Source organism: Crocuta crocuta, unplaced genomic scaffold (genome assembly GCF_008692635.1).
Source record: "Crocuta crocuta isolate KB4526 unplaced genomic scaffold, BGI_CrCroc_1.0 scaffold92, whole genome shotgun sequence".
NCBI lineage: Eukaryota > Metazoa > Chordata > Mammalia > Carnivora > Hyaenidae > Crocuta > Crocuta crocuta.
The window spans coordinates 4,744,977-4,755,671 of NW_027528804.1; positions in this window are offsets into that span (position 1 = coordinate 4,744,977).

Below are 10,695 nucleotides of genomic sequence, written 5' to 3' on the forward strand. Positions count from 1 at the left end.
GCAGTGTTAGGAAGACGAGTGGGGGGAGGTGGCCTGGGAGGCAGCAGACAAATGTGCCACAGGGCTTCAGGGAGCCAGAAGCTAGACTGTCCTCGTGTTTCCCCCTTCTTCCACGGTGACCGGCCCTCACACAGCACCAGTGCCCTCCTGCTGAAACACTTTTTAGAAACATGCTATATTAAACAGTTACTAACTACAATGACCTGAGTCTTCCAACCAGCCCCCACCTGCCACTCCTGGCCAATCCTTCCCAAACTGGCCCAGAAATCATTTAAGGGAATTCCCTTTTCTATATTTATTTCTATCTCTGTTCAGCTTGGGCCAAATTTGAATTTTTTTTTTTAAGATTTTAAAGTAATCTCTACACCAATGTGGGACTGGAACTTAAAACCCCAGAGTGGCATGCTGCACTGGCTGAGCCAGCCAGCGGCCCCCCTCCCACCGCAATTTGATTTAAATAGTTATTCTGGAGCCCAGGGAATGACTGCTCTGTTGGAAACCTTTAAGCTTGTCGACTAGGTGATTCCTCCAGCACTCTACTCAGAGGCAGAAGATTAAGAGAAGCAGCAATATCACTGTTTAAAAAAAAAAAAAAAGCAGTAATGCAATGACTTTTTTTTTTTTTTTTTCCTCCAACCCTCTGGGGATACTGTCAACCCGCCTTTCACCATCCATCCTCTGGCTGAATCTTGGGAACCTCCCACTTTTCAAATTTGCTAGTCACTGCCTAAGGCCAGGGGAATTTGCGATTCTGTGAGCTCAGAAGCTTCTCTCTGTTAGGACCCTATCCTGAGCCCCGCTGGCAGGGGCCAGTGCGCTGCAGTGAAGGTGCAGGCAGGGCAGCAGGTGGGCTTGAATGGGAGAGAAAGCTGGAAACGACAAGTGAGCAGGCACTCACGAAGTTCGAAGTGCCTCTTGCCTGCTCTGGAAATACTGCCAAGAATGAATTTTTACCGGCCGGCAGGCACACAGCTGCCCTGTCACACAGTGGCACTTCTTCCTTCCTGAGTCTCTTCAGTTCCTTTGTCATCACGCCTCCCCCCTGCCTTGGGCAATTCTCGCTCAGCATCCACCCCTCCCAGCTGTGTGACAGCCAGACTCAGTGAGGAAAAGCCTTGTTGATCAAGGGCCTTCTCAAGATGCTGAGAATTTTAAATTGGTTTTGTTAGGTTAAAGGGCATCTGGAGTTGACTGTACTGGAAGAAAGGAAGGCGGGGAGCATCTTTTCCTTCCACAGTGTGAGGGGAGAGTGCTTGCTGCCTGAAGACGTGCTCGCTCCCCCAGCAGTCACTAGGCTCACCGCTGAGGGCTTGGGGTGCTTTCCCCCTGCCCTCCCACCTCCCCTGAGAGCACACTGTCTGCTTGCTAGAGTTCACCACAGCAGATGCTTGCAAGAGAGTTAACTGTGATTAGAGATTGTTCTAGTATTACCAGTGCTCCTCAGTTTCAAAGAACAAAGATACTTTTGTTCTCGCATATTGGAGGCCACCTGCCTGCATTGCCCTCTCTCTTACCAGGCAATTTCTCACAAATTTCTTTTCTTGTCTAGTCCAAAATTCACTCTGGAAAGGAGCAGCTATTTCCCCCGCGCAGACACTAGATGAATGTGCTTTCCTTTGGGGGCTTCCTTTTATATGGTTTCAAAAGGAATTTCTCGACCCAATTTGACATTTTACTTCTTAATCAATTCTTAATTCAAACTGAGATGAGATTTCTACTTGAGCGTTGAGGAAAATTGTTACATGAAGACACTCTACTTCTCCCCGACCCCCAGAAGAGTGGATTCAGATCATCTAAAAACACTGAATTAGGACTCTCTGGCCATATTCAGTGAATGCTGGCTTTTATTCCTTACACAGAATCTTCACATTAATAGAAATCTGGGTGTTGCTGCTTGAAACTTGAGGGGCCCCTGTGGTGCCCTAACCCCTGCCTCATGGGCAGCTCTTGATTTAGCTCCAAGGAATGCAATAAAGCACAAGTAACAGCAAAGTAGAAAGCACTTGGTTTGGGAGCCAGCCTTGCGTTTTGACTAGCTGTGCTGGCCATCAGGCCTCATCTGAAAAATGATAAAATAGTGCATCCCTCACAGAGATGTGGTGCGCATTAACGAAAATGTAAAGTTTTAAGCACAAAGTAGAATAAACAGCTATTCTTACAAAATTTTTCATCTCCCTCCTTCCCCTTTGTTCTTGCTAGGAGGTTTGGTCCACTGACCACATCTCAGTGTTCACCTTGTTGACACTGGGCTAGGGGCTAATACTTTCTTTTCCTCAATTTCTGTATCTGGAGAATAAAAACAATAGTACTTATCTCACAAGGCTGTTGGGGGAAATAAAGGAGTTTCTTCAAAGCACATCAAAAGAATTTTTTAGGGGCGCCTGGGTGGCTTAGTCGGTTAAGCGTCCGACTTTCGCTTAGGTCATGATCTCGCGGTTCGTGGGTTGGAGCCCCGCGTCGGGCTCTGTGCTGACAGGCAGCTCAGAGCCTGGAGCCAATTTCAGAGTCTGTGTCTCCCTCTCTCTCTGACCCTCCCCTGCTCACGCTGTCTCTCTCTCTCTCTCCTAGAAATAAATAAAAAATATATATAAAAAAATAATAAAAATTTTTTTAAAAAGCAGCTATTATAATTATATTAATTAGTTCAGCTGAAGTGATTTTTTTTACTGTAGTAGTTTTACGTATTTCCAAGTCATTAGTGAAGAAAGAGGAAATACTCCTTAACTGTATAAAATCATGGATAAGCAGGTTTGAATGAGACCTTAGACATCACCTTTCCCCACATCCTGATTTTATGTAATCATTCATTTATTAATGCATTCACAACTGTTTTCAAGCTCCCACTTGGAAAAATGGTGTCAGGCACATTTCTGGATGTTAGTCATCCAGCAATGAACAAACCAGTAAGTCCCTGTCTTCTCAGGGTTTATGTTCTGCTCGGGAGAGATAGACACAGAATGAAGTCAATGTGGAGATAAAAGTCATGAGGAAAAGAAAGGACATGGAGAAAGGGAGTGATGGCCGTTGGGAGAGATGGAGGAGTTTCACAAACATAGCTTGGTCAAGGAAGTCTTCCTGATGAGGTAAATGCAAGCTGTGTGGCTATTTGAGAAAGAATACATCAAGCAAGGCGAACAGCAGGTGAAAGCTCTGAAAGTGAGCTGCTGAGCACGGAAAGGCTGTGACTAGACTAGAACGAGGTATGAAAAGTGTGGTGAGAGCATGGTCGGGTGGTGGAGGGTCCTCCCTAGGGAGAGCACTGTAAGTCTTCTGGCCTGCACACTGTGTAACAGGACTTTACAGGGCTCTCACCAGAGGGGCACCCTGAGCTGACTTGAGTCTTCAAGGAGAACTATGACAATGAGGCATTTTTTGCTGAGGTATAGTTAACGTACAACACTACAGTAGTTCAGTTGTACAACATGGCAATGTGACAATTACATACATTATGAAATTCTCACCATGATAAGTGTAGTTACTATCTGTCACTATATAAAGTTCTTATAATATCATTAATTGCATTCCCTATGCTGTACTCTACATTCCCATGACTTATTTCATAACTAGAAATTTGCCCTTCTTAATCTCCTTCACCTATTTTATCCATTCCTCCACCCACCAGCCCTCCTCTGGCAACCACCAGTTTATTCTCTGTATTTATCAGTCTACTTCTGTTTGTTCATTTGTTTTGTTCTTTAGACTCTGCATGTAAGTGAAATTGTATAGTATTTTTATTTTTCTGTTTTATTTTACTTAGCATAATACCCTCTAGGTCCATCCATGTTGTTGTGAATGACAAGATTTGATTCCCTATCAAAATAGAAATCAGAACTTGAATGAATAGTCCAAAAATTTGTATGGAATTACTCAAAACCTCAGATAGTCAATAGTCTTGGGAAAGAACAAACCTGAAGGATCATGCTCCCAGATTTCAAACTACGCTACCAACCTATAGTAATCAAAGCAGTCTGGCACAGCTACAAAACAGACATGTAGATTAACAGAATGGAGAGCTCAGAAACAAACCCATGCTTATATAGCCAGTTAATCTACAATACAGAAGGCAAGTATGGACAATGAGGTAAAGACAGCCTCTTCTATACGCAGTGTTGGGAAAACTGGACCAAACTACATGCCAAAAAAACACCGAAAACAAAACAAAAAATGAAAACAAAAAAAAAAAAAGCAAAAAAAGAAACTGGACTACTTTTGTACACTATACACAAAAAGAAACTCAAAATGGATTCAAGACCTAAATGCAAGACCTAAAACCATAAAACTTCTAAAAGAAATCATAGGCAGTTATCTCTTGGACATCAGTCCCAGCAATATCTGTTTGGATCTGTCTCCTCAGGCAAGTGAAATAAAAATAAAAACAAATAATTGGGACTATGTTGAACTAAAGTTTTTACGCAGAAAAGAAACCATCAACAAAGTGAAGAAACAACCACTAAAAGAGAAGACAGTTGAAATTTATACATCTGATAAGGGGTTAATATCCAAACTAAATAAAGAACTCATGCAACTCAACACCAAAAAAAAAAAAAAAAAAAAAAGATCTGATTAAAAATGGGCAGAGGACATTAATAGACATTTTTCCAAAGAAGACATACAGATGGACAATAGACATGAAAAGAGGCTCAACAGCACTAACTATCAGGGGAATCCAAATCAAAACCGCAACACCACCACCTCACATCAGTCAGAATGGCTACGATCAAAAAGACAAGACAATAAATGTTGGTGAGGATGTGGAGGAAAAGAAACCCTTATGCAAATTGGTGCAGCCATTATGGAAAACAGCATGGAGATTTCTCAAAAAATTAAAAAGAGTTATATAACCCAATAATTCCACTTGTAGCTATTCCCCCCCCCACACACATAAAGAATGGATTTTAAAAGATCAAGATCCAAATTCATGAAGTTAATTATTTCAATATTTTAATCCAAAACGTTCTTCAAGAAACATAACAACAAAACTTGAAAACTGAAGACAAAGAGAACATTTAAAAAGAGTCTAGAGAGGGGCACCTGGGTGGTTGAGTCAGGTAAGCATCCAACTCTTGATTTTGGCTCAGGTCATCATCTCATGGTTCCTGAGTTTGAGCCCCAAGTCAGGCTCTGAACCATCAGTGCTTGGAATTCTCTCTCTCTCTCTCTCTCTGCCCTTCTCTCTCTCTCTTTCTCTCTCTTCCTCGCTCCCTTTCCCTCACTCTCTCTCTCAGAATAAATTACTTGATTTTTAAAAACCTGAGAGAAAAAAAAAGTTTCTCATACAAAGGAACCCCCATAAGGCTGTCAGTGGATTTCTTAGCAGAGGTCTTACAGGCCAGGAGACAATGAGATTATATATTCAAAGTGCTAAAAGATAAAAAAAAAAAGCTGCCTACTGAGAATACTTTATTCACCAAAGTTTTCCTTCAGAATTGAAGGTAAATAAAGATCTTTCCAATAAACAAAAGATGAGGCAATTAAGCATCACTAAACCAGCTTTACAAGAAATGCTAAAATGAGTTCTTCAAGCTGGAACAAAAGGACGCTAATTAGTAATATGAAAATATACAACATATTGGTAAAGGTAGGCACACACACAGATTCAGAATACCCTCATACAGTCATCTGGTAATGTGCTAACTAACTCTAGAATAAAGGTTAAAGCACAAAAGCATAAAAATAGCTATAGCTTTAACAATTTGTTGAATACGTGATTAAAAAATGGTAAATGATGACATCAGAAACATACAAAGGGGAAGGAAAAGTATAGTGTCTTTGTATGCAAAGTTACAGTTATTAGCACAAAATAGATTTTATATGTAAAATGTTTTATATAAACCTCATGGAAATGATAAAGTTAAAATTTACAATAGATACAGAAAGATAAAAAGAAGGGACTCAAAGCATTCCACTATGGAAAATCATGAACTTACTAAAGAAGGCAGTAAGAAACATGGATGGACCCTGAGGGTGTTATGCTGAGCGAAATAAGTCAGGCAGAGAAGGACAAATATCATATGTTTGCACGTATAGGAGGATTAGGAGGAACTTAACAGAGGACCAAGGGGGAGAAGAAGGGGGGAAATGGTGGGGNTTTTTTTAAAAAATGTTAAAAAAAGAAATAAAGAAAAATGGAACTTAAAACACCTAGAAAAAATTAATAATATGGCATTAGTATGCCCTAACCCACCAATAATTACTCCCAGTATTAATGGATTGATTTCTCCAATGAAAAGGGAAAAGTGACTTAATGGATTAAACACACACAGACACACACACACACACACACACACACACACGACTATATGCTTCCTGTAAAAGTCTCACTTCAGCTTTAAGGACACATATAGGTTCAAATGAAGAGATGAAAAACCATATTCCATGTAGATGGAAACCAAACAAGAGCAGGGATAGGAAGCTATACTGATATTAGAAAATATATACTTTAGCCAATAACAGTAGCAAGGGGAAAAGATGGAGATTATATAACAAGGAGGTCAACTCATCAAGGAGATAAAACAATCACAAATATAGATGCACCCAACACTGAAGTACCTAAATGTAGTAAGCAAACAGACACAGATCCGAGGGGAGATATAATACAACTATACAATAACAGTAGGGGATTTAGATGCTCCATATTTAACAATGGAGAGATCATCCAAATGGAAAATCAACAAGGAAATGTTAGACTTGAACCAAACATTAGACCAAACCAACCTAACAGGCATATACAGAACTCTGATTCAACACTAGCAGAATGCACATTCTTCCCAAGAGCATACAGAACTTTCTTTACCAGAGACCACATGATACATCATAGAACAAGTTTTAACAAATTTCAGAAGCTTGAAATCCAATCATAACAAATATCTTTTCTAGCCACAATCGTATGAAACTAGAAATCAGTAATAAGAGGAAATCTGGAAAATTCACAAATATTCAACAGCATGTTCATGAACATCCAACAGATCAAACTAAAAAATTCAAAAGGTCTATTCCTCAAACCATTATTACAGTAACTAAGTTAACAAACTTGGGTTTAAATAAAATTTTAAAAATTTTTAAAAAATGAAGTAAATGCATGAGTAAAAATAATACAAAATAAAAATTAGTCAAAATTTCATGAAAAAATCAAAAGGACAATCAATAAATATCTTGAAACAAATAAAAATGGAGATACAACATATCAAACCCTGTGAGATGCTGGAAGAGCAGTAATAAGAGGGGAGTTTACAGTGATAAATGCACCTTAAGAAAATGGAAAGATCTCAAATTAACAACCTAACTTTACACCTCAGGAAACAAGAAAAGGAAGAAAACAATGAAGCTCAGTTAGTGGATGGAAGGCAATAACAAAAATCAGAGCAGAAATAAATGCAATAGACACCTGAAAAAAAAAAGCACAAAAGAAATTGATAAAACTAAGAGCTGCCTTTGTAAAAAGATAAAATTGATAAACCTTTAGCTAGACCAACTCAAAAGAATAGAAAGAAGACTGAGGACTCATATAATCAGAAGTGAAGGACACCTGGGTGGGTCAGTCAGTCAAGTGTTCAACTCCGGTCATGATATCACAGTTTGTGAGTGTGAGCCCCGTGTTGGGCTCTGTGCTGACAGCTCAGAGCCTGGAGCCTGCTTTTGAGTCTGTGTGTCCCTCTCTCTCTGCTCCTCCCCTCCTCACATGCTGTCTCTCTCTTTGAAAAATAAACATTTAAAAACTTTTTTAAAAATTTACAACTGATACTACAGAAATACAAAGTATCATGAGAAACTACTAAAACTGTTTAACACCAAAAACTAGATAACTTAGAAGGAATGGATAAATACCTAGAAACATATAACCTATCCAAGACTGACTCATTAAAAAACAGAAAGTCTGAGAAGTGCAATAATAAGTAAAACTATTGAATCAGTAACCAAACTTCCCAACAAAGAAAAGTTTAGGGCCAGCGAGCCTCACTGGTGAATTTTATCAAACATTTAAAGAAGAATTAAAAACAATCCCTCTCAAACTTCCAAAAAATTAGAGAGGATATAACACTTCCAACTTCATTTTACAAGGTCAGCATTACCCTAAATATAAATAAGACAAGGACACTGCAGAAAAAAAAAAAAAAATCACTGGCCAATATCCCTGATGAGCATAAATTCAAAAACACTCAACGAAATATTAGTAAACCAAATTTTAAAAATGCATTAAAAGAATCATTCACCATGATCAAAGTGGGATTTATTCAGGGATACAAGAATGTTTCAACATCTGCTAATCAATAATGTGATATACCACTTAACAAAATATAGGATAAAAATCATATGATCATATCAATAGATGAAGAAAACCCTTATGACAGAATTCAAGATCCATTTATGGTTAAAGTGAATGTTGGGGGAATGTACCTCAACATAATAAAGCCCATAAACATAAACACATGACAAGCCCACAGCCACCATCATACTCTATGGCAAAAAGCTCAAAGCTTTTCCTGTAAGATCAGGAAGAAGAAAAAGATGCTCACTCTTGCCACTTTCATTCAACATAATATTGAAAATCCTAACCAGAGCAATTAGACAAAAATTAAAGGCATCCAAATTAAAAAGGAAGAAGGAAACTTACTATTTGCAGATGACACGACATTATATGTCATCCACCATAAATGTTAGAACTAATGAAAAAATTCAGTAAAGTTGCAGGATACAAAAATCAATATAGAAAAATCAGTTGTTTTCTATACTTCAACAAACCATCATAAAGAGAAATTGATAAAAAAAATCTCATCTACAATTGTATCAAAAAGAATATAATATCTAGGAATAAGTTTAACCAAGGAAGTGATAGACCTATACTCTGAAAACTATAAGGATGAAAGAAATTGAAAAACATACAAATAAATGGAAAGGTATTTTGTGCCCATGGGTTGAAAGAATACTGTTAAAATGTCCATACTCCCCAAAGCAATCTATATATTCAATGCAATTGAATATATCAGAATTCCAAGGGTGTTTTTCACAAAAATAAAAAAGATGATTCTAAAATTTGTGTGGAACCACAGAAGACCCCAAATAGCCAAGGCCTTGAGAAAGAAGAATAAAGCTGAAAGCAAAAAGCTTCTAACTTCACAGTATATTTCAAAGCTATAGTAATCAAAACTATATGGTCCTGACATAAAAAGACACATAGATTAATAGAAGAGAATAGAGGACCCAGAAATAGACGCATGCATATATGGTCAATTATTTTATGACAAAGAAGCTAAGAATATACAATGGGGGAAAGACGGTCTCTTCAAATAATGGTAAGGAAATAGGATACCCACATGTAAAATAAGGTAATTGAACCACTATCTTACACCACACACAAAAATTAAGTCAAAATGGATTAAGAACTTAGACATAAGACCTAAAACCCTAAAATTTCTAGGAAAGAAAACAAGAGGTGGTCTCCTTGACATCAATCTTGGCAATGAAATTTTTTTGGATTTGACACCAACAGTAGAGGAAACCAAATAAAAAACAAACAAGTGGGCCTACATCAACCAAAATGTTTCTGCACAGCAGTGGAACCCATCAACAAAACAAAAGGCAACCAATGAAAGTGGAGAAAATAATTGCCAATCATATAGTTCATAAGGGGTTAATATCCAAAATATATGAAGAAATTATATACAACTTGATAACAAAAAGCATATATGATTACAAAATGGGCAGAGACTGAGTAGACCTTTTTTCAAAGAGGATACAGATGGACAACAGGTACATGAAAAAGTGCTTGGTATCACTAATCATCAGGGAAATGCAAATCAAACTACAATAAGATATCACTTCACACCAGTTTGTATGGCTCAGCAAAAAGAAATAATAAGAGTCGGTGAAGATGTGGAGAAAAATGTTTGTATACTAACGGTAGGAATACAGATTGGTGCAACCATTAGGGAAAACAGTGTGGAGATTCCTCAAAAAATTCTTCTAGAAATTCCACTTCTGGGTACTTATTAACTTAAAAAAAAAATAGCTGCACACTCATGTTCACTGCAATATAACTTACAATATCCAAGACATGGAAGCAACCTAAGTGTTTATCAATGGATGAATGGACAAAGAAAATGTGGTATCTATATAACCCACAATGGAAATTATTCAGCACCCCCCCCCAAAAAAAAAGAGAACCCTCCCATAACAACATAGATAAAACTTTATGGTATTATGCTAAGTGAAATAAGTCAGATAGAGAACATAAATACCATATGATCTCATTTGTATGTGAAATATAAAAGCAAAATAAAAAACAAAAAACCTGAACTCATAGATACAGATAACAGATCGATGGTTGCCAGAGGCAGGTGAGGAGGGTGGGGGTGAAGGAATAAAAGGTACTGAAAAAGTACAAACTTCTAGTTATAAAATAAATAAGTCCTGGAGATACAATATACAGCTTGGTGGCTATAGTTAATACAGTATTCTGTATTTGAAGGTTCCTAAGAGAGTGGATCTTTAAAGTTCTCATCACAAGAATAAAAAAAATGTGTAACCAATGTGTGATGATGGATGTTAACTAGACTTATTGTGGTGGTCATTTTATGACATATCCAAGTATCAAATCATTATGTTGTTCATCTGAAACTAATATAATGCTATATGGCAATTATATTTCAAGTTTTTAAAAAGGGCATCCAAATAGAAAAGGAGTAAAATTATGTTTGC